The sequence below is a fragment of the Natator depressus genome, chromosome 6 (assembly GCF_965152275.1).
Source record: "Natator depressus isolate rNatDep1 chromosome 6, rNatDep2.hap1, whole genome shotgun sequence".
NCBI classification, from domain to species: domain Eukaryota; kingdom Metazoa; phylum Chordata; order Testudines; family Cheloniidae; genus Natator; species Natator depressus.
The window spans coordinates 11,439,256-11,462,117 of record NC_134239.1 but is presented as its reverse complement, the minus strand read 5'-3'; the positions used below and the strand labels follow the sequence as shown (position 1 = coordinate 11,462,117).

General features: G+C 51.2%; 1 pseudogene; it reads left to right on the top strand.

Moving 5' to 3' along the window:
• LOC141989687 (uncharacterized) overlaps positions 1-22,862 on the top strand; it is a 31,577-nt pseudogene that overhangs the window by 4,260 nt on the left and 4,455 nt on the right.

The following is a 22,862-nucleotide window of genomic DNA, read 5'->3' as shown; positions in this document are numbered from 1 at the left end:
CTTTTATACCTCTAACTAGCCAAGTGGTAAAAATACACCTAAATTCTTAGAGTATAGGCCTTTACAGACAGGTCTGAATATCTATATCCTAACAGTGATGAACTTGGAAGAGATGTGGGGTGATGGATGTGATGGGTTGGATCACAGAAACCCCCTTGGGGTTGCCAACTGATGTGCCAAGGCTACTTCTGAACCTGCTTTCCCTGCCCTGGCAGCTTGGGACTTCAGTGCCCTGCCTGGTTTGAGCCAGACCCGCTAGCCTGCTGCAAACCCAGACCCAGGTCTGAACCACGCCCCCTAACAGCTGTAGGCTTAAACTGAAAGCAGCTTAAGAAGTGTTCCTGTCAAGATTCCATACCACCATTAATGGTCCACACTTTGCATAATTACAATAGGCCCTCAGAGTTATATATTATATTTCTAGTTTCAGATACAAGAATGAGACAGTCATACAAATAGGATAAACACATTCAGTAGATTATAAGCTTTGTAATGATACCTTACAATGAGACCTTTTGCATGAAGCATGCCTCAGTTACATTATAGTCACACTCATTAGCATATTTTTATAAAATCATATAGAGTGCAATGTCACAGTGGATTTGAGAGACGCTGAGGGAAAGAGAGAGGTCTCTGTGGTGGGGGAGCATATGAGGACTGCATTTCCCTAGTGGGTAGGACTTTGCAGCAGGATTCAAAACATCTTATTTTGGTTCTAGAAGTGAGTCACTGTAACTCCCCCATGCCTCAGTTACCCCACCTGTGTAACGGAGAGGGCACTGGGGCTGTGAGGATAAAATATGTGTGTGTCAGTGGATCTGGCACTGGGGGGCAGACAAGCACCTGGGTAGAAAGACACTTCTACTGGTCCATAGACCACAACACCTTCTTCTAGGCTTTCTGCACCTCAGAAAATCATACCGAGCCGGGGGCATCCTAGACATTTTTCAGATGGGTTTCATGCCTCTGCCCCTCCTGACTCAAGTTGTGTGCGCTGGTGTTCTCTGGCCCTGGGCACCTGCATCCAGACATAGCTCAGACAGGCAAAAACCTGCTTGCAGCCTGGGAGAACATCCCCAAGTCACTGGCCCTTGGCAGAGAAGGCGCTGTCCTCTCCAGGTTCCCACCCCACCCCCTCTCTGCCACTTCACATCACACGTGACCTCTCAGACTGGAGAAACATGTCCCCGGCGAGCAAGAAGAAAGCTGGGAATGACTCAGGGCAGGATCAGTCATGTACGATGAGTGCGGAGGACGCCATTTTGTAGAGCAGGTCTCCAGTATTTGCAGCGTTTCACTGTAATGCTCTAAAACTGCCCCACGTGCCAGGCAGCTGCTGCTGGGGGCACGAACGCACATGGGAGCCAGAGGAAATTATCCTGTGTAGCACGACTTGGAGTATCCTGGTGTATGGGCTGGGTGTGAGGGAGAGGGGGTGGGATGGCCTTTGTCACATCCCCCTTTCCTCCTGCTCTCTCAGTGGCACAAAATCATTGTCACTTACATTGCTTCAGTGTCAATGCTTAGCACAGCCCTCAGCCTTAACATGGTCTGTGACAGTCTGTAGATCAAAGGCCTGCTGGGTGGCAGCCGTTCACCCCTTCCAGCTCAGCAGTGTCACTGATTGTCTTGTGACACAATAGAGACCTGTTTTTCAGGTTACATCACACAAACCCTGAGTGACTGGTCATCCCCTCAAACCTCCCCCCAACCCTCTTGAGGTTTTAGTTTAGTTTTGCACAAAGAGTGAAACAGGCTCAGGGTAGATGACATCTTTAGAAGGAATTCCTTGAAAAGGACTCACTCCTGCACAGGAATAAGCTACGCTGATGTGAGCAGCTTTATACCAGTCTCAATGTGTCCACGAGGGGATTGTAGATCCTAAACTGGTTTCAAACTAATATAGTTTAAACAGAGCAAATACTGGGGAACAAGAGACGTACTGTCGCCTGTTTTACAGCACAGAACCAGCAACGTGTAAATAAACCCCTCTGATGGAAATAAAACCAAAATCAGTGAAAACAAAACCCGGATCCTGTGTGTTAGCACTTAGTTCTGGATGAGGGCCCCGTTGTGCCAGACGCTGCCTGTATCCTGGGCAGGCTACAATTTAAGCATCGAACAAGACTCAAGAGGTGCATGGCGCACGTGGGAGCAGGTGCTAGGTGCTGCACAAACAGCATAAGGTAGAACCACCCTGAGTCAGGCTGCAGATTTGTGTCAGCATTTCCTATCGGAAATTACGGAGCAGTTGTAGTAAATTTAGTAAGTCACAGGTCACTAAATGTACTGTGACCGCTCCATGATTTTTCACAAAACCTGCCCTCCTCCTCGCCCTGCCCAGGAACCCTCCAATACTGCAACCCTAACCGCAGGCTGATGCAGAGGCGTTGAGGCAGGCTGGAGAAGATATGAGTGGCAAGTCCATTCACTGAAGTTTGCCCCACCTCCCCCACCATCATGACTCGGGGCGGGGGCAAATCTGAGTGGCACTGTAAGTCCGCAGGCCAGGTCTCAGTACCCAGAGCGAGACTTTGGGTCCAGCCCTGTGGGACAGGAGCCACCATTGCTGGGTGAGGCACCCATCCAAAAAACAGTCACAGACAAATGGGGAAATCGCTCCATCCTTGAAATTTTTCCTTCCTTGACAAACCTGTAGCCTTAACTATGAGCTAACACTGGGATTGCCTCTGCTCTCTCCAGCAGGGCTCGGGATACTGGGGGGACCGAGGACACCGTCTGAGTGTGGGGAGAGCGCGGCAGGAACGCAGGATCCCACAGCCCACAAAAGGATCCATGCACAGGACGCAGTCCGTCCCCCGAATAAACTCAGCCAGAGACTCCCCATGGGCCGGTGTCCCTATCGCTGTGCTGACTGTGGCAAGAGCTTCAGACAGTCCTCAATCCTGAGAATACACTGGTTTACGCACACTGGGGAGCGGCCGCACCACTGCTCTGACTGCGGGAAGAGCTTTGCACAGAGCTCACACCTGAGAGCACACCAGCGCACGCACACCGAGGAGCGACCGTACCACTGCTCTGACTGCGGGAAGAGCTTTGCACAGAGCTCATACCTGAGAAGACACCAGCGCACGCACACCGGGGAGCGACCGTACCACTGTGCTGACTGCGGGAAAGGCTTTGCAGAGGGCTCAAGCCTGAGAACACACCAGCGCACGCACACCGGGGAGCGACCGCATCGCTGTGCTGACTGCGGGAAGAGGTTTTCACGGAGCTCACTCCTGAGAAGACACCAGCGCACGCACACCGGGGAGCGACCGCACCGCTGTGCTGACTGCGGGAAGAGGTTTTCACGGAGCTCACACCTGAGAAGACACCAGCACACGCACACCGGGGAGCGACCGCACCGCTGTGCTGACTGCGGGAAGAGGTTTTCACGGAGCTCACACCTGAGAAGACACCACAGCACGCACACCGGGGAGCGACCACACCGCTGTGCTGACTGTGGGAAGGGCTTTGCACGGAGCTCAAGCCTGAGAAGACACCAGCGCACACATCAGGGCGCAGCCGCATCATTGTAACGATTCTAGTAAGAACTTCAACAGAACCAGTGCACTGATCAAGCACCAGTGCACGCACACTGCCGGGGAGGACATTCCGATGCATTGGCTGAAGCAGGAACTTTGCTCGGGCCTCCTCCTTGCTATCACATTAGTTCATTCACAGCCGAGAGTGGCCAAACAGCTGTGCTGTCTGGGGCAAGCACTTCGCTAGATTGGCCCACCTCTCAGCACCCGGTCATGCACCCCAATGCCCTTCTGCCACCTGCAGGGCCTCAAGGGCTTCTGGCAGTCAGTGGGCCTGACACAGCTCCAGCAGATGCAGGTCAGGACATAGTCCTGTCCCCAGGATGCCCAGCAGAGAGATGGGGGGGAGGGGGACAGGGAAGGGGACTTGGCTTAGCAGTGTGTGGAAGAGCAGACAGGTGGAGTGTATTTAGAGCAGATGGTCACAGCCTACTGCATTAGATGGGATCCAACCCGGTCTCTCTCTTTCTGTCCCACACTCACTCCCCCTCTCCCCCTCCCCCCGTCTCAATGGGACCAAGCTAGGAACTTCCCCCACACACCTACCTTGGTTCCAGCCAGAGGATTACTCTTGGATGACATCTAGAGGTGGGATTTGCAGTCCTGTCTCAGCATGGATTGGGCTGAAGGGCAGGACAACCTAGTGCAGGGGTGGGCAAACTTTTTGGCCCGAGGGCCACATCGGGGTGCAAAGCTGTATGGAGGGCTGGGTAGGGAAGGCTGTGCCTCCCTAAACAGCCGGGCCCCCACCCCTGAGGGCCCCTCTCAGAACCCCCGACCCATCCAATGCCCCCTGCTCCTTGTCCCCTGACCGCCTCCTCCCGGGACCCCCCGCCCCAACCGCCCTCCCCGGGACTCCACCCCCTATCCAACCCCCGCTGCTCCCTGTCCCCTGACTGCACTGACCCCATCCACAGCCCCAGCCCCTGACAGGCTCCCCAGGACTCCCATGCCTGTCCAACCCCCCCACCCCGTTCCCCGTCCCCTGACCTCCAGCCCCCCCCGAACCTCCGCCCCATCCAACCCCCCTGCTCCCTGCCCCCTTACCATGCCGCTCAGAGCTGCAGGACTAGCAGCCGCACCGCCCGGCCGGAGCCAGCCATGCTGCCCATGCAGCTGCGGGGGAAGGGGGACAGTGGGGGAGGGGCCGGGGGCTCAAGGGCCGGGCAGGACGGTCCCGCGGGCCAGATGTGGCTCACAGGCTGTAGTTTGCCCACCTCTGACCGAGTGTGTGTGATTGAAAAAAGACTCAGGAACTGCTCATGCCGTCTATTCTAAATAGAAATGTAACAAAGAAGAATTATGTACCTAATGTGTAACAGAGGGCTGTCTAACCCAGTGTTTCTTTCCTATTAAAGAAGCTGATGCATTCACACAGCATGTGGAGAAGCCAGTGTAAACAGTGTAACCAATCAAAATGTTCTCGGGCCCAACTGCCCATGAGGCCTGATGAACTGTGTGACTGGCAGGCGCACAGAGAGAGTTTCCCATTACTCCTGGGGGAATTCAACGCCTAAAAATTCTCCAAACAAAATTTTAAAATTCTGCATATTCTGTTTGTCCAAATAACACAATATAATCACACTGGTTTCAATTATTTTGGTAATTTATTTCAAATGTCGGCAAGTATGTCTGTAACAATACAAAAAAGATTCAGTACTTGTGGCACCTTAGAGACCCACAAATTTATTTGAGCATAAGCATAAAGTGAGCTGTAGCCCACGAAAGCTTATGCTCTCATAAATTTGTTAGTCTCTATGGTGCCACAAGTCCTCCTTTTCTTTTTGCGGCTGCAGACTAACACGGCTGCTACTCTGAAAAAAGATTCCGTTAGTGTTTTTTGACAAATAGATTCTTTACTAGGCATATTAACACAGAACTTTGAGTAAGAAGTCGTGTAAACTACCATACAGAACCATGCCCCTCAGAAGCAGTGCAAAGGCTTGAGGGACTCAGGGGTAATGGAGAAGCTCAGGGAAAGGGAAGTAATTGCCAGGAAGGAGCCTGGGAGTGAAGCAGGAGGGTTATTGGGTGTCTTCCCCCCCCGCCAGCCCTTCTGAATCGCACCTGGAGCTGCAGCTAGCAAGAGATGTCAAGAGTAACAAGAAGGGTTTCTTCAGGTATGTTGGCAACAAGAAGAAAGCCAAGGAAAGTGTGGGCCCCTTACTGAATGAGGGAGGCAACCTAGTGACAGAGGATGTGGAAAAAGCTAATGTACTCAATGCTTTTTTTGCCTCTGTTTTCACTAACAAGGTCAGCTCCCAGACTGCTGCGCTGGGCATCACAGAATGGGGAAGAGATGGCCAGCCCTCTGTGGAGATAGAGGTGGTTAGGGACTATTTAGAAAAGCTGGACGTGCACAAGTCCATGGGGCTGGACGAGTTGCATCCGAGAGTGCTGAAGGAATTGGCGGCTGTGATTGCAGAGCCCTTGGCCATTATCTTTGAAAACTCGTGGCGAACGGGGGAAGTCCCGGATGACTGGAAAAAGGCTAATGTAGTGCCAATCTTTAAAAAAGGGAAGAAGGAGGATCCTGGGAACTACAGGCCAGTCAGCCTCACCTCAGTCCCTGGAAAAATCATGGAGCAGGTCCTCAAAGAATCAATCCTGAAGCACTTACATGAGAGGAAAGTGATCAGGAACAGTCAGCATGGATTCACCAAGGGAAGGTCATGCCTGACTAATCTAATCGCCTTTTATGATGAGATTACTGGTTCTGTGGATGAAGGGAAAGCAGTGGATGTATTGTTTCTTGACTTTAGCAAAGCTTTTGACACGGTCTCCCACAGTATTCTTGTCAGCAAGTTAAGGAAGTATGGGCTGGATGAATGCACTATAAGGTGGGTAGAAAGCTGGCTAGATTGTCGGGCTCAACGGGTAGTGATCAATGGCTCCATGTCGAGTTGGCAGCCGGTGTCAAGTGGAGTGCCCCAGGGGTCGGTCCTGGGGCCGGTTTTGTTCAATATCTTCATAAATGATCTGGAGGATGGTGTGGATTGCACTCTCAGCAAATTTGCGGATGATACTAAACTGGGAGGAGTGGTAGATACGCTGGAGGGGAGGGATAGGATACAGAAGGACCTAGACAAATTGGAGGATTGGGCCAAAAGAAATCTGATGAGGTTCAATAAGGATAAGTGCAGGGTCCTGCACTTAGGATGGAAGAATCCAATGCACCGCTACGGACTAGGGACCGAATGGCTAGGCAGCAGTTCTGCGGAAAAGGACCTAGGGGTGACAGTGGACGAGAAGCTGGATATGAGTCAGCAGTGTGCCCTTGTTGCCAAGAAGGCCAATGGCATATTGGGATGTATAAGTAGGGGCATAGCAAGCAGATCGAGGGACGTGATCGTTCCCCTCTATTCGACACTGGTGAGGCCTCATCTGGAGTACTGTGTCCAGTTTTGGGCCCCTCACTACAAGAAGGATGTGGATAAATTGGAGAGAGTCCAGCGAAGGGCAACAAAAATGATTAGGGGTCTAGAGCACATGACTTATGAGGAGAGGCTGAGGGAGCTGGGATTGTTTAGTCTGCAGAAGAGAAGAATGAGGGGGGATTTGATAGCTGCTTTCAACTACCTGAAAGGGGGTTCCAAAGAGGATGGCTCTAGACTGTTCTCAATGGTAGCAGATGACAGAACGAGGAGTAATGGTCTCAAGTTGCAATGGGGGAGGTTTAGATTGGATATTAGGAAAAACTTTTTCACTAAGAGGGTGGTGAAACACTGGAATGCGTTACCTAGGGAGGTGGTAGAATCTCCTTCCTTAGAGGTTTTTAAGGTCAGGCTTGACAAAGCCCTGGCTGGGATGATTTAACTGGGAATTGGTCCTGCTTCGAGCAGGGGGTTGGACTAGATGACCTTCTGGGGTCCCTTCCAACCCTGATATTCTATGATTCTATGAACCCCAGTCTATGTGACCTTACAGAAGTCCTGTGTGCCCTGCTCTGTCTGTGTCCCCCCCTCATCTTGCATGTTTCCTCACAGGTTGCTGTGAGGAATGCCACTTCTGCTATGGCTGTGAGTTGGCTATCCTCTATTCTGGCACCACAATAGCTCCTGGTGGGCAAAAGGTGTAACTGCAGCGCCTCTCTGACAAAATGTATTTTCTGCAGAGGAAAAAAAAATCTGCGGGGGACATGAATTCTGCGCCTGTGCAATGGTGCACAATTTCCCCAGGCCTATACAGGAGACCATTGTGATCATTTAGCCTGAGCGCCTGTATAACACAGGCCAAAGAACTTCCCTGAGTTAATACCTGTTTGAACTAGAGCAGAGCTTTGATTTTTTTAAAATCTAAACTTGACTTAAAAATTGCCAGAGATGGAGAATCCACCAGGATGCTTCGGAAATGATAAATTGTACATGCATGGTTAAAAGTAGGGAAAGAGGTTTGGTTTTATTTTACCATCTGCCTGTTTAGAAGAGCCTGAAGTTGCCACTTCCCCCTCCGACAGCTCACACTGCAAATGAATTCTCTTTTGTAAAAACAACTTATGCACACGAGGGAGGGAAATGGTTGTGGATGTTCTCCGAGGGAGAGTCAAACAGCACAATGCCTCTTGCAGGGGAGCAGCCATTGCACCAGATGTGCAAAGGTGGGCTGAAGGCAGCAGTAGCCGGCTGCACAGTGTGGGCTTCATCCCCCTAGGGCACCAGCTGCTTTTTCCCTTCCATGAAAGTCTGTCTGATGCTTTGATTGCCCCACCGCTTACACAGTAGCTCCTTGATTGGATTGACACAGCCCACTCTGACCTGTGCTTTGGGGCTGGAGAAGGAAAAAAATGCCTCACAACATATGGAGTTTAGAGGAGGGAGAGTTGTTTGCCTTGGTTTTAGTTGAAATATATTATTCTTTTGAGATAATTTAAAGATGGGGGGCCTCTGTACATCTTAAAGTGCATTACAAAGCAGCTTAGTGTCTCAATCCCCATTTTACAGATGGGGAAACCAAGGCACAGAGAGCCTCACCCAAGGTCAGTCAACAGGCCAGTGGCGAGCTGGGAATGGAACTCTGGTCTCCTGGCTCCCAGCCCATAGCTCAGCCCACTGAACCACACTGTCTTTAAAAACAGCTCTTCAGTGTGTAATGTCTTGCTGTGCTTTTAAATGAAAACACTAAGCTTCACACACCCCTTTGTACAGCATGAAAGAGTAACAGCCCCCCCACAACCTCCCCAATGTCACTGCCACACTGGGCAAGGAGAGATCTGACCATCCAGAACCCCCCAGCTTTTAATGAGATGAAAGGAGGGGGCAGTTCCACAGTATGTGCTTATTGTATGACTGGTAGGGTTGCCACCGGTCCAGGTTTTGGCTTCTGTGTCCGGGTGCCATTTAGGGTTGCCGGGTTTCTTGTTTTTGGGACCTGGTAACCCTAAATGGTGCCCGAACCTTTTGGTTACAGGACAGGAGAAGGCAGCAGTGCTTAGCAAACGTAAAGGAGCTGAGTATCAGAAGGCAAGGGAAGCAAACATGTGGTCTGGTGTTGCAACTAAGACCTGACGCTTCTGTAAGGAGTTGGACGCCATCCTTGGCCACCGCACCTGCACTACCAAGAGCCCCATGGATACTTTGGCGGGGCTGGAGGTGGTGGATGGGGGCTCGAGCCTGAGGACAAAATCATGGACAAGGAGGTCGAGTTGGAGGATGTTGGGGAGCCCATGGCCGGCTTGTCCGGTGGCACGGCAAGTCAGGAATTCTTCTCCACTGCAGAGGGGTCTAGCCAGTCTCAGAAGTCTGTTTGTGGCCCACGTGACACAGGAAAAGAGAACCATGGAGTTCATTTTGAAGTTCATGATGCTCGGTTATACGAGGTAGAGCTGTTCTTTCCTATGTGTATTGTGGAAGTGGGTGAAGAGATAGAAATGTACAAGACTAGCTGTCCTTACCCATAACTATTTTACATTTGGGGACAATGTATGCCTTCAAATCAGCGGCACTGCTATGAGTACCCGCATGGCCCCACAGTATGCCAACATTTTTATGGCTGACTTAGAACAACGCTTCCTCAGCTCTCATCCCCTAACGCCCCTACTCTACTTGCTCTATATTGATGACATCTTCATCATCTGGACCCATGGAAAAGAAGCCCTTGAGGAATTCCACCATGATTTCAACAATTTCCATCCCACCATCAACCTCAGCCTGGTCCAGTCCACACAAGAGATCCACTTCCTGGACACTACAGTGCTAATAAACGATGGTCACATAAACACCACCCTATACCGGAAACCTACTGACCGCTATTCCTACCTACATGCCTCCAGCTTACACCCTGCCCACACCACACGATCCATTGTCTACAGCCAAGCTCTGTGATACAACCACATTTGCTCCAACCCCTCAGACAGAGACAAACACCTACAAGATCTCTATCAAGCAGTCTTACAACTACAATATCCACCTGCGGAAGTGAAGAAACAGATTGATAGAGCCAGAAGAGTTCCCAGAAGTCACCTACTACAGGACAGGCCCAACAAAGAAAATAACAGAACGCAACTAGCCGTCACCTTCAGCCCCCAACTAAAACCCCTCCAACGCATTATCAAGGATCTACAACCTATCCTGAAGGATGACCCAACACTCTCACAAATCTTGGGAGACAGGCCAGTCCTTGCCTACAGACAGCCCCCCAACCTGAAGCGAATACTCACCAGCAACCACATACCACACAACAGAACCACTAACCCAGGAACCTATCCTTGCAACAAAGCCCGTTGCCAACTGTGCCCACATATCTATTCAGGGGACACCATCACAGGGCCTAATCACATCAGCCACACTATCAGAGGCTCGTTCACCTGCACATCTACCAATGTGATATATGCCATCATGTGCCAGCAATGCCCCTCTGCCATGTACATTGGTCAAACTGGACAGTCTCTACGTAAAAGAATAAATGAACACAAATCAGACGTCAAGAATTATAACATTCATAAACCAGTCGGAGAACACTTCAATCTCTCTGGTCACGCGATTACAGACATGAAAGTTGCGATATTACAACAGAAAAACTTCAAAACCAGACTCCAGCGAGAGACTGTTGAATTGGAATTCATTTGCAAATTGGATACAATTAACTTAGGCTTGAATAGAGACTGGGAGTGGCTAAGTCATTATGCAAGGTGACCTATTTCCCCTTGTTTTTTCCTACCCCCCCCTTCCTCAGACGTTCTTGTTAAACCCTGGATTTGTGCTGGAAATGGCCCACCTTGATTATCATACACATTGTAAGGAGAGTGATCACTTTAGATAAGCTACTACCAACAGGAGAGTGGGTTTGTGGGGGAGGTGGGGAGAAAACCTGGATTTGTGCTGGAAATGGCCCAACTTGATTATCATACACATTGTAAGGAGAGTGATCACTTTAGATAAGCTATTACCAGCAGGAGAGTGGGGTGGGGGGAGAGAAAACCTTTTGTAGTGGTATACACCCATTTTTTCATGGTTTGTATGTATAAGAACATCTCCTGTATTTTCCACAGTATGCATCCGATGAAGTGAGCTGTAGCTCACGAAAGCTTATGCTCAGATAAATTGGTTAGTCTCTAAGGTGCCACAAGTACTCCTTTTCTTTTTGGTTTTAAATAACCACTCATCATTAAGTCTAGTGTCTGGGTGGTGAAACAAGGACTGGGATACCTAACGAGGCTGCAATTCTGACTTCTTGTTAGCCAGTGTAGTGAGACAGAAGTTTTACTTCTGTTGCTGGTGTGGCATAACTTATGGAAGAACAACCACCAGTTCTGACATGTGTCTGCCCTATTTCTCAGCAGTTTGTCCTGATTCTGGTATTCTCAGGTGTGACCCACTGAAGCACAGTGACACGAGCACAGGATGATTATCCCCACATCTGCTACTCCGGGATTCTTACACCAACCTCTGCAGCCTCTGGTGCTGGAAACAGGACACTGGAGTGGACACACCTCTGCACTGATCCCGTCTGGCAATTCCCTATGACCCAAGTGATTTGCCCATGGTCACAGAGGCAGCAAGTGGCAGAGCTAGGAATAGACACCAGGAGTCCTGTAGCCCAGCCCAGCACCGTAGCCACAACCCCAGCCTCGCTCCCTCCCTCAAGGCTCCCAATGCCCCTTGGCAGGATCTGGCCTGGCCCATAGAATGCAGCAAGGGCCCCTCTGCCCCCTGAGATGAGCTGGCAGGACCCAGCTACTTACCCCTCCTTTGATGGCGTCCTCATTGGATGCTTTGGGCATGCTCTTTCTCCAGCACTGCTTGATGATGTTGGCCAGGTTGGTGTCGAGATCAGGGTTGGGTCTGCAGGAAGTGTCACAAGGGAGACATGGCTGGGATCCCATTCCAGGCCAGTCCTGGCTCCCAGCCCCTATTACTTTAAACCACCAGCCTCCACTCCTCTCCTCTCCAAGAGCCAGGGGTAGGACCCAGGCATCTTGACTCTAACTATCCCCCTCCCAGAGCCAGGGATAGAACCGAGGAGTCCTGAGGCCCCTGGTGACTCTCCCTGCCCTAAACCACCTGTCCCAAACCCTTCCCCTCTTCAGCCACGGTTAGATGTTATCTTAGGCCGCCTGAACCACAGGGACTGGGCTTCCCCCCACTTATGTGAAGTAGCTGCAAGAGCGGGACAGAGACCCAGTCACGTTAGGGGAGGTGTTGTGAGACAGAGGAAAGGTACAGTGGAAGAAGGATGAGAATGGGAGACACTACCCCACAGACCAGCATCCTCTGTTCCAGCAGCCAGGGACGGTGCGGGCCTTGGGCTAATAGAGGTTAGGAGGTGCTGGGGTTAGGGGCAACAGGATCAGTGCTACTCAAGGTGGATAAAAATCAATGATTTTTTTAAAATAAAAAAATTCAGATTTTTTTTAATTTAAATCAGATTTTTTTGATGTAAATCAGATTTTTTTTGAAAAAATGCTTTTTGAGGAAAAAAAGTTTTAATTAAGATACATTATAGCTCAAAGATATTTCATAATGGAATAGGGATTATAAATTCTAATTCTATAATATGAGACAATATATTTATGTAATGTTTAAGAATTTTATAGTATGAGACAATATAGTATGAGAAAATATATTCATGTAATGTTTAAGAAAAGTTTTGTAAATGAGTTTTGTAAATGAGTTCCATGGATTAGGGACCCAATCTTATTGGGTTCCAGAGGCTTCTGTATAGATTATTTAGGTTAATCTTTCTATCTACCCAATGGGACTTAGTGCTCAGTCTAGAAGATACCATCAGAGATGCTTAGTTTTGCAGTTCTCAAACTGTGGATTTGTGTCTCTAGAAATAACATGCTTATTAACAGCAAAAATGTTTTAAATAAATAAATGATATATAGAGGTGAGAAATAACAGACCTCAACCCTATTGTCCCTCTGTAAGTTTGTGTACACAGAGTCAATCCCTTACCTCTCTCTAAAAGTGCAAAGTTTCAAAAAGTTCAACGAATAGAAGATTGTTGGGGGCGGAATAGATCTGGACAAGGAGAAGAAGTCTGGAGATAAATGTGAGAAGGGAGGGACAGGAAGTAGAAACAAAAGTGAAACTGTTTGAGCAGCATATTCCAGAAGTCTTGAGCTCTTTCTGAGTGTAGCCTTCATTGATTCGAGCTCTACCATACCATTCCCTCACTAGAAGGGAAAACCTATAATGGCAGCAGGCCATAAAAGAGACCCAGTTTGGGAATATTTTAATGAAGTTCCTCTACCTGTGGGTAGGACAGGCATGCGTGCAAAATGCAAACAGTGCAACAGAAATGCAAGGCCTAGCTGCCCGAATGAATGAACACTGGCAATGGGTCACTGAGGCGAGGTTGGCTTATGGGATTGGGATCCCCTGGGAGGGGAGGACCCTAAACCATGGGAACTGTGGTCCGGGAGGGATGCAGGGCCTGAACTGGTGGAGATAAAGGGACTGTGGAGGGGCAGGTAAGGGCAGGGGAGAAACTGGACAGAGGAGGGCGATCCTGAGCGGGATGAGCTAATTCCTGGACTGACCAGCAGGAGGCGCTGCAGCGGTGAGTGCTCGCCTTGCTACAGGGGACGACACTTCGGTTGCACAAGATTCCCTCAGGGTTTTCATAACGCACCCACAATTTGTCACTCCCATGTGGTTAAGATGTGGGAAAAATTGACACCTGATGAGCAAAAGAGAGTAATTTCTTAAGTTGATGATCTATTGGTGCATGGGGACAATAGGTTGGTAGGATCACTGAGGAGGTGTTACAGATCATCCAAGATACCGTATTCAAGGCTAGCAGAGCCAAGGCCCAATCGGGACACCAAGAGGTAAAATATTTAGGGGTCATATTGGGAAAGGAAGGATGAGCCTCAGCTGCACAATGGGTGGAGTTGATTAGAAAACTTCCCACCCCTACTGATGTGGCATCCTTAAGAGCCCTTTTGGAAACTCTGAACTTCTCAAGAGATTTTATTGAAATGTATGCTGACAAGAGTCACCCACTGTATTTTCTCCTAAAGAAAGGGTGGCAATAGTACATTCTGCCGCCTGCCCGCCTCCCTCCCCCACTCCCAGCGCAAGAGGGGTCCTGGGGGTGGCCCCCTGGCCCAAGTTTTAGTTAGGGGCTGGAACAAAAATCATGGACAGGTCATGGTTACTAAAAATACCTGTGACTAAAACACAGCCTGACCTATAATATCCTGAACAAACCGTATGGAATTATGATACACTTTAGTGAATTAAGTTAAACTGTATTGAATTAGGGTTAATATCTTTGGGGTACATTATACTAAAAATGCAGCTGTGTATGCATTATTGTTACCTTGCTCGTACCTTCTCTAGTAGGGAGGCTAATATCCTTCCTCTGTTATCCCACCCCAGAGAGATCTGCATGTACTAGTTCAGACTGGATTCTCTAGGGACCAAACCACAAAGAAGGGTTTTGTGAATAACTAGCCTGGTTTCAAACAGGCTCAGGGCCTTCTTCCTGATCCATCAAATGGACAGGACTCCTGACCCACGCAGAACTTCGGGCCTTAGGGGAGGGCTGGAAGGACTGGGTGCTAGTTTTGAGCTGAAACTGGGAAGAGTTGGTAACCACAAGGAACACAATTGGGCAGGGGTTTGAAGGACTGCTTCTGCCAGAATCCATGGCAGGTTGGGGAATCCTGGTCTTGTTAGCATGAGTGTAGGTTTCTTATTTTTATTTGATTTATTTTGTGTGTTTTCTCTGTAGTTCTTTGTGCCTTAAGAAGAAAGCAGACTTGCTAGGAAATGCTGGGTGGTACTTTATACCTGTCGCACTGCATCTATTAACAATTTCTGAAAAGAAAGTCCTTGGGCAGCCTGTCTGTGCTGGGATAACACAGGGAAGGGAGAACGGTGCAACCTGGAAATACCCCTATCAGAAGGGAGAGGGGCAAGTGTCTTCAGCCAAGAGAGGGAACAACTGGGGAGCTGGAAGCCTGACAGCGGGTGCCCTGGTTGGGCCACTGAGGGCTAATACAAGTGCAGTCACTCTGAACTGACATCCAGAGCCCAGCCTGGCCCCTGGCAGCCTCTCCCTGGGTAAGCTCAGGGGTATGCAACCAGGTAAGTGGTTCCTCCTCCCTCTCATCTGCCACCTGCTCTAGTCCTCCTGCCCCTCTCCACTCCTTGTGTCCTACCCAAGCCTACCTGCCCCAACCCCATGGCTCCTGCCCCCTATATCCTAACACCACTGCCCTAGCCTTCCTGTCCACATCTCCCCGGCCTCCCGTATTCTAGTGCATCTGCATCCTGCCCCTTCTGTGTGCCCCCAGGTCCAGCCCCCTACTGTGGCAATCTGCCCCACAGTGGCCTGCTCTCATCTGTCCCCAGGTCCTGACCCCCATCCCATGGGCCCCCTTCTCTAGCATTCTGCCCGATCTGCCCCCATGTTCTATTCCCACCCACCATCTGCTCCTTCCCTACCGTTTTTCTAGCCCCTCCCCTCTGCCCACTGGGTCCCAGTCCCCCCATCCCATTTCTCACTAGGGCTGACAACCCTTGGGCCTGGAGTTTCCAAGAATTAAAAATTAATCTTTAATTAAAGAGTGTCAGAAAAAGAAATCTACTGGCAACCCCTTTTCTCTCCCAGTGTGTTTCAAATCGCACCGCATCAGTCCCATGTGTCCTTGCCTTAGGGCGACCAGATGTCCCAATTTTACAGGGACAGTCCTGATTTCGGGGTCTTTTTCTTACATAGGCCCCTATTACCTCCCACCCCCTGTCTGATTTTTCACATTTGATGTCTGGTCACCTTACTTGGCCCCGATCCCCACCCTCTGTCCATCCCCTTGTATTACAGCCCCCCACCCCCGTTATGCCACCCATGGATTTCATGCCCCTGCTTCCCCAGCCTCATGTGGGGGACCTTCTCTCTCTGGCTTGTCGCAGCTCCATCTGCACCCCAGGCTGGCCTTCAGCTTGACACCCAGAGGGGTTCGCTCAGGATGGGAGGGGGGGCAGAGGGAGCCCCCAGAGACACGAGTTCCAGCACATGCTGCTCTTGGGGACAGAGCCCCACCGCAGGGCTCCGGGATCCTCGCGGTGAAGTGGGAGTCCGGGGGGCTGGGCCAGAAGGTCCCTGCGCTGGAGCCTCCCCCGGCTCCCCGACAGAGCCGGTGGGGCGGCCGGGGAGGGCAGCGGGACTGGAGCGGGGCGGGGCCTTCCCGGCCCCCTGGATCCCAGCCCGCCTCGTGCGCAGGGAAGCGGCCCGGGGAGGCACCAGCCGCGGGGCGAGAAGTCGCTGCCCGGGCGGAGGAAGCGGCTGGGGCCGGAGCTGAGCCCGGCGATGGCTGCAGCGGGGCCGGCGCAGGTAGGACGCGGGGCGGGGACTCCCCGGCCGGGCACTGGCTGGTCCCGGCTGGGGCCGAGGGGGGCCGGGGCCGGGTCCCTCCCGCGCTAGTGACCCCGGGGCTGGGGGCTGCCGCAGCCGGAGCGCTGGGGCCGGGGAGCGGCGCTGGGGGCCCCGGGCCGGGCGGACACGCGGAGCCGGGCCGAGGAGCCCCGAGGCGGCCGAGCCGGGGCCGGGAGCGGGGCCGAGCACAGGCCTGGGGCGGAGGCGGGGACTCCGGCCGGGGGAGGAGCCTGGTCCCTGCCCTGGGATTCGCGCCCTTCCCAGCGCCCCGCCCCAGAGCCCCCTGGGGAGCCGAGGGCGGCTCCTGTCCCCGGCCAGCAGGGCCCGAGTCCCCGGGGGGCTGTGCGGGGGGGTCTCCCTGGGTCACAGCTGCTGGGCTGGGGGTTCCCCGGGGGCCGCTGCCCTCGAACCCGCGTCCCCTGCTGAGAGCCCGGGCTGGGGCTGGAGCGGAGGGTGCTGAGTGTGTAACGCTTGTGCCAGCAGCTGCGGGTGGCGTTTGAGGACGTGGCTCTGTATTTCAGCCGGGAGGAGTGGGAGCTCTTGTCCCGGCCAGAGAAGCATCTGTACCGGGACCAGATGCTGAGGAATTACCAGGCCCTCGTTTCCTTGGGTAAGGACCAATTTCCCTTCATTTATTCACATCTGTAAAACATTTGGGTTTCCTATGTGGCACCCTGTCACTGAGTGGTGGCAAATGCCAGCCCCTTTCAGGTCAGCTCGCTGTTGGAGGAGAACTCAGGGCTACAGAGCCTGGGGCTAATCTTGGTGTAACTGGTTTATTTGAATTACCTGCCTCAGTCGTGGCACATCCCTGATGGTAGCAAAGAGCCCATGAGCAACCATCTCTTCCCGGAATCCCAGCCAGAGGTTGAGGGCAGCAACTCTGCCTCAGGAGCTGACTCTAGTCAGACAAATAAGGCAGGGGGAAAACACTGCTGCTGCAACAGCTCCCTACCTCCCCCAAAAGAATGAACATAGTAAATTTAACAACTGTCCAGTTGAACAATGCAAAAGAACTGGAATGTCTGTGTAACAGTGACACCTGCCATGACACGTTGTGGCCGATTTGCCTTAATGACATGCCCGAAAATTTTCAACAGCTATAAGGTGGCAAAGGAGCAAAGTTCCCTTCTTCCAAAGTCTTCCCCATGATCCATGTTGCAGGAGACAGTTGGGTAAGTGAAATAATGACCAGAAAGAAGGTGGTGGAGGATTTTCTATTCACCCTGTCTCTTAATCTGAAACTAATGGGTGTTCACTGGTGTTTCTGTAGGAAGGAAGGAAGACAAGGAAATCCATGTCACACAGTTGTCCTATGGAACGTACTGCCACAAGATAGCGTAGAGGCCAAGGTGTTAGCAGAATGGGATATTTCTATGGAACATCTAGAGCGGGGTGGGCAAACTACGGCTGGCCACATCCTGCCCAGCCCCTGAGCTCCCGGACAAGGAGCTAGTCCCCAGCCCCTCCCCTGCCTTCTCCCCCTCCCCCGGAGCCACGCCACCACGTGGGCAGCGCTCTGGGGGGCAGGGCTGTGCACTCCTGCGGGGCAGCATGTCTGGCTCCGCGTGGTCGCCCGGCACGCTGCTCTGAGCAGCTTGGTAAGGGGGCCGGGGCCAGGGGGTTGGATAAGGGGCAGGGAGCGGTTGGATGGGACAGAGATTCTGGGGGAGTGGTCAGGGGATGGAGAACAGGGTGTGTGGATAGGGTGTGGGAGTCCTGGGGGCTTGTCAGGGGGCTGGGGTGTGGATAGGGGTCGGGACAGTCAGGGGACAGGGAACGGGGGGTTGGGGTCCTGGGGGGGCAGTTAGGGTGGGGAGGTCCTGGGGGGGCAGTCAGGGGACAAGGAGCAGGGGGGCTTAGATAAGGGGTGGTTAGGGATGGGGGGGTCTCTGGAGGGGCGGTCAGGGAACAAGGAGCAGGGGGGTTTGGATAGGTCGGAGATTGTGAGGGGGCAGTTAGGGGGTGGGAAGTGGGAGGGGACGGATAGTGGGCGAGGCCAGGCTCTTTGGGGAGGCACAGCCTTCCCTAGCCGGCCCTCCATACAATTTTACAACCCCGATGTAGCCTTTGGGCCAAAAAGTTTGCCCACCTCTGATTTAGAGTTACCCCAGCAAGGCTTTAAACTTGGCTCCCACTGCAAAGTGAGAAGGGTTGTAGATGTTGCCAATTCAGAGTACAAGTGAGAGACAGAAAGAAATCTCCTCTAAGAAAGGTTTATTTCAGGGGTTCCCCACTCCCCCTCTCCCCAACGCGCCGCATCCCTGCTCCTCTGCTTACCTCCAGGTGCTTAGCGCTTTCCAGGAGGGAGGGGGGAGGAGCCCGGAGCCGCGTGCTTAGGGGAGGAGGTGGGGCAGAGGCGTGGATTTGGGGAAGGGGTTGGAATGGGGGGCAGGGGCAGTGGGGGGGGTGTCAGTGATGCGGCCCTTGGGCCAATGTACTAGTACTCGTGTGGCTCTCCTGGTGATTGGAGTTTGAGATCCCTGGTTTATTTCATTATTCTCCTGCTTGGGATCTCTTGCGCTTTCCTCTGAAGCAGTGTCCGAGATTGGAGCCTCATCGTGCCAGGTGCTGTGCAGACACACCCTGACCGAGATGTGGGCCCTGTTGTGCTGGGCTGCACCGACACACAAACGAGTCCCTGCCCCCAAAACTTTAGGAATAAAACTTTCCCCCAAAACAGGCTCTTCAGGTTCCAAACCAGACTTAATCCACCGGATCGAGGTAGGGGAGGCAGAGCTCTGGATCTGGGATGCCGAGGGCTCCAGGGTACACTCTGGGCCTGAGAGCCCCTCCTCAGGTGAGTCCTAATAATCCAGTCCCTTCTGATTTACACACCTGCTAGCGGAGCGCTCCTTCATGTAGAAGGCAAAGGCAGAGCGAGATTCACTGGCTGGGAGCTGAAGAGAGACAAATTGAAGCTGGGAATTAGGGGCCAGTGTTTAGACCAGTCAAAATATATATGCATTACAGAAAGTACCAAGAAGTAACGACAATATTACAAGTATGTGTTCAGAGGTGAGTGTGAAAGAGCCAGAGACTGTGTGTGTGTGTAACACAGAATCAGTCTGTGTGCTGGCTGCTGGCGAAGTTTCTGAGAGACGCTGGGTGCTCTCTCTAAGACATTCACTGAAAGCTCTCCTGAGCCCTGTCTCCCCTGCCCTCGCTCTGAGGAGATGGGGTAAATGGACTGGTGTGGGGGAGGAGGGGAGAGAAAGATAGAGACTGTGTGAACTGGCTGATGGGGGCCAAACAAGCACCTGGGTAGAAAGACAGGCCTGTCCAGTCATAGAACACAACACCTGCTAGGCTTCCCACACCTCAGAAAATCATACCAAGGTAAGGGGCGCCCTAGAGATTTTTTCAAATGGCTTTTCATGGCTCTGCCCCCTGCAAGAGCATCCCAGAGTCGCTGGCCCTTGGCAGAGAAGGTGCTGTTCTCCCCAGGTTCCCACCCCACCCCCTCTCTGCTGCTTCACTTCGCATGTGACCTCTCAGACTGAAGAAACCTGTCCCCAGCGAGCAAGGAGAAAGCTGGGAATGACGCCGGGCAGGGTCAGTCACATACGACTAGTGTAAGGTGACGCCATGCAGAGGCGCCATTGTGTAGAACAGATCTCTAGCACCTGCAGCACTTCGCTGTAATGCTCTAAAACTGCCCCGCGGGCCAGGCGGCTGCTGTGGGGGGAGTGGACACATTTAGGGGCCAGATTAAATTGTCCTGCGGGCCATGACTTGGAGTACCCTGGTGTATGGGCTGGCTGTGAGAGAGAGGGTGGTGGTATGGCCTTTGTCCCATCCCCTCTCCTCCTGCTCTTTGTGGCATGAAACCTTTGTCACTTACATTGCTTCAGTGTCAATGCTTAGCACAGCCCTCAGCCCTATCGTGTCTGTGACTGTCTGTAGACCAAAGGTTGGGTGGCAGCCATTCACCCCTTCCAGCTCAGCAGTGCCAGGGAGCGGGTTGTGACACAATACAGACATGTTTTCCAGGTTACATCACACAAACTCTGAGTGACTGGTCATCCCCTCAAATCCTTCACACACAGACACCCCCAAAACCCTCATCTTCTTGAGGATTTTAGTTTAGTTTTCGTTTCACATAAAGACTGAAACCTCAGGCCGAGAGTAAATGATTTCTTCAAAGGAATTCCTAGAAAAGGACTCACACCCCCACAGGAATAAGCTAGATTGTTCTAAACAGCTTTAAACTGGTCTCACTGCGTCCACATGAAGGGATTGTAGCCCCTCAACTAAACTAGTTTCAAACCAATATAATTATAACAGCAAAAAAACTGGGGAACAGGCCTCATCCTACAAAACAGGAGAAAGTGAAGAACTAATACCACATAAATAAACCCCTCTGATTGCAATAAAGAGAAAATCAGTTTGGAAACAAAACCAGGCCCTGCTGTGCCAGGCGCTGCCTGTATCCTGGGCAAGCTACAATTTCAGCTTAAACCAAGACCCAAGACATGCATAGCCCCTGTGGGAGCAGGCGCTAGGTGCTGCGGAAACACCATAGGGTAGAACCACCCTGAGTCAGGCTGCAGATTTGTCACACACTTTTTTTTATCAAAAATTATGGAGCGGTTACAGTAACTTTAGTAAAATCACAGGTCTGTAAATTTACTGTGACTGCTCCAGGATTTTTAATAAACCCTGCTGTCAAGGTTGATTCCCTGCTCTGGCACTTCGACTGCACAAGGTGGGTGTTGGAAGAAGAACAGGCTGACCCAGGGGCGGATTTGAGTAGATGGGCTTCTTTATTGCGGTACTTGTTCCCCTGGACCCAATTGTCCAGTAAGCACTGGATTAGTTACATCATACTCTTTTTATTTACATTAGTATGTAAATTCCTACATTTATTACAACACCCCCAAAAGCCTTATGGAGTAATATGAACGCCCACACAATCCTAGAATCATAGAATATCAGGGTTGGAAGGGACCTCAGGAGGTCATCTAGTCCAACCCCCTGCTCAAAGCAGGACCGATCCCCAATTAAATCATCCCAGCCAGGGCTTTGTCAAGCCTGACCTTAAAAACTTCTAAGGAAGGAGAGTCCACCACCTCCCTAGGTAACGCATTCCAGTGTTTCACCACCCTCCTAGTGAAAAAGTTTTTCCTAATATCCAACCTAAACCTCCCCCACTGCAACTTGAGCCCATTACTCCTTGTTCTGTCATCTGCTACCACTGAGAACAGTCTAGAGCCATCCTCTTTGGAACCGCCTTTCAGGTAGTTGAAATACAATGAGTATTGATAACCCTATACTGAGTGACAGATGTCAGAGTAGCAGCCGTGTTAGTCTGTATCTGCTAAAAAGAAAAGGAGGACTTGTGGCACCTAAGAGACTAACAAATTTATTTGAGCATAAGCTTTCGTGAGCTACAGCTCACTTCATCGGATGCATTCAGTGGTGAAGTGAGCTGTAGCTCACGAAAGCTTATGCTCAAATAAATTTTTTAGTCTCTAAGGTGCCACAAGTCCTCCTTTTCTTTTTGCCTATACTGAATATAATTATTCCCGCCCCTGATTACTATTTACCTCATTAGCATATTTGCCTATAAGTTTTACTTTGAAGATACACTTTTTTGCTATAATTGCAGTAATGAACTCCTTGGATCAGCAGTTTGCAGGGGAGGGAGAAAACGACCATGACCCAGGGCTTGCTTATGTAGCTGGGAAAGGAAGGGAGGAGGAGATAACGCTTCTTTACCCAAAAGGTATTCTTTAGATCCCCACAATTCTTATGCAGCTGCAACACTTCTTAATTCTTCACAAGGAGAAGGGAGGGGAAAGGGGTAACACTTTATCTGTTAGGCGAAGGAATAGTGCGTGCCTGTGTCTACTCCCTGATACCATGCCAGCACACCAGCGGTTTTCCATGTCTTTACTTAACCCTTATATATCCCAACAGTGGGGGCCCGCAAGGACTTTAAAACTTAATACTGGCCACTCCAGGCTTGTATTAAACTCCCAAGGTTAGAGATCCGCCTGGTCTTGGGTTGGTAAATGCTGCCCCCCCCCCAAGTGCAGAACCCCTCTGAGAGCCCAGGAAGGTGCACTTGGGAATTCCTTCCTGTGGGGCACCGCCAAACTCTTTCAGCTCCCCCTATGGGGAAGAGCTGAGAAAAGGAAAAGAAAAAGAAATCAGCTGTTGCCACCAGCTAATAGAAAAACATGTGCACGGACCTCTTAAGACAGAGAAATCCAATCCTCTAAAAAAAAAAGTAAGTTTTATTGAACAAACAAAAAAGCAAGAAAACACATCTGCAAAATTAGGCTGCTGTTAGATATATATAGTACAGAAATGCAACTGCAAGGATTAAACACCAGGAATGGCTTTCTTGGGGTCCAGCTTAAAGGTTACAAAAACAAAACAAAAGCACCTGTGTTAGCACAGACGAATCCACAAGCCCAAAGTAAAGAGAGAAACCTGATCGCGTCTGTCTAAACCAGGGGTGGGCAAACTACGGCCTGCAGG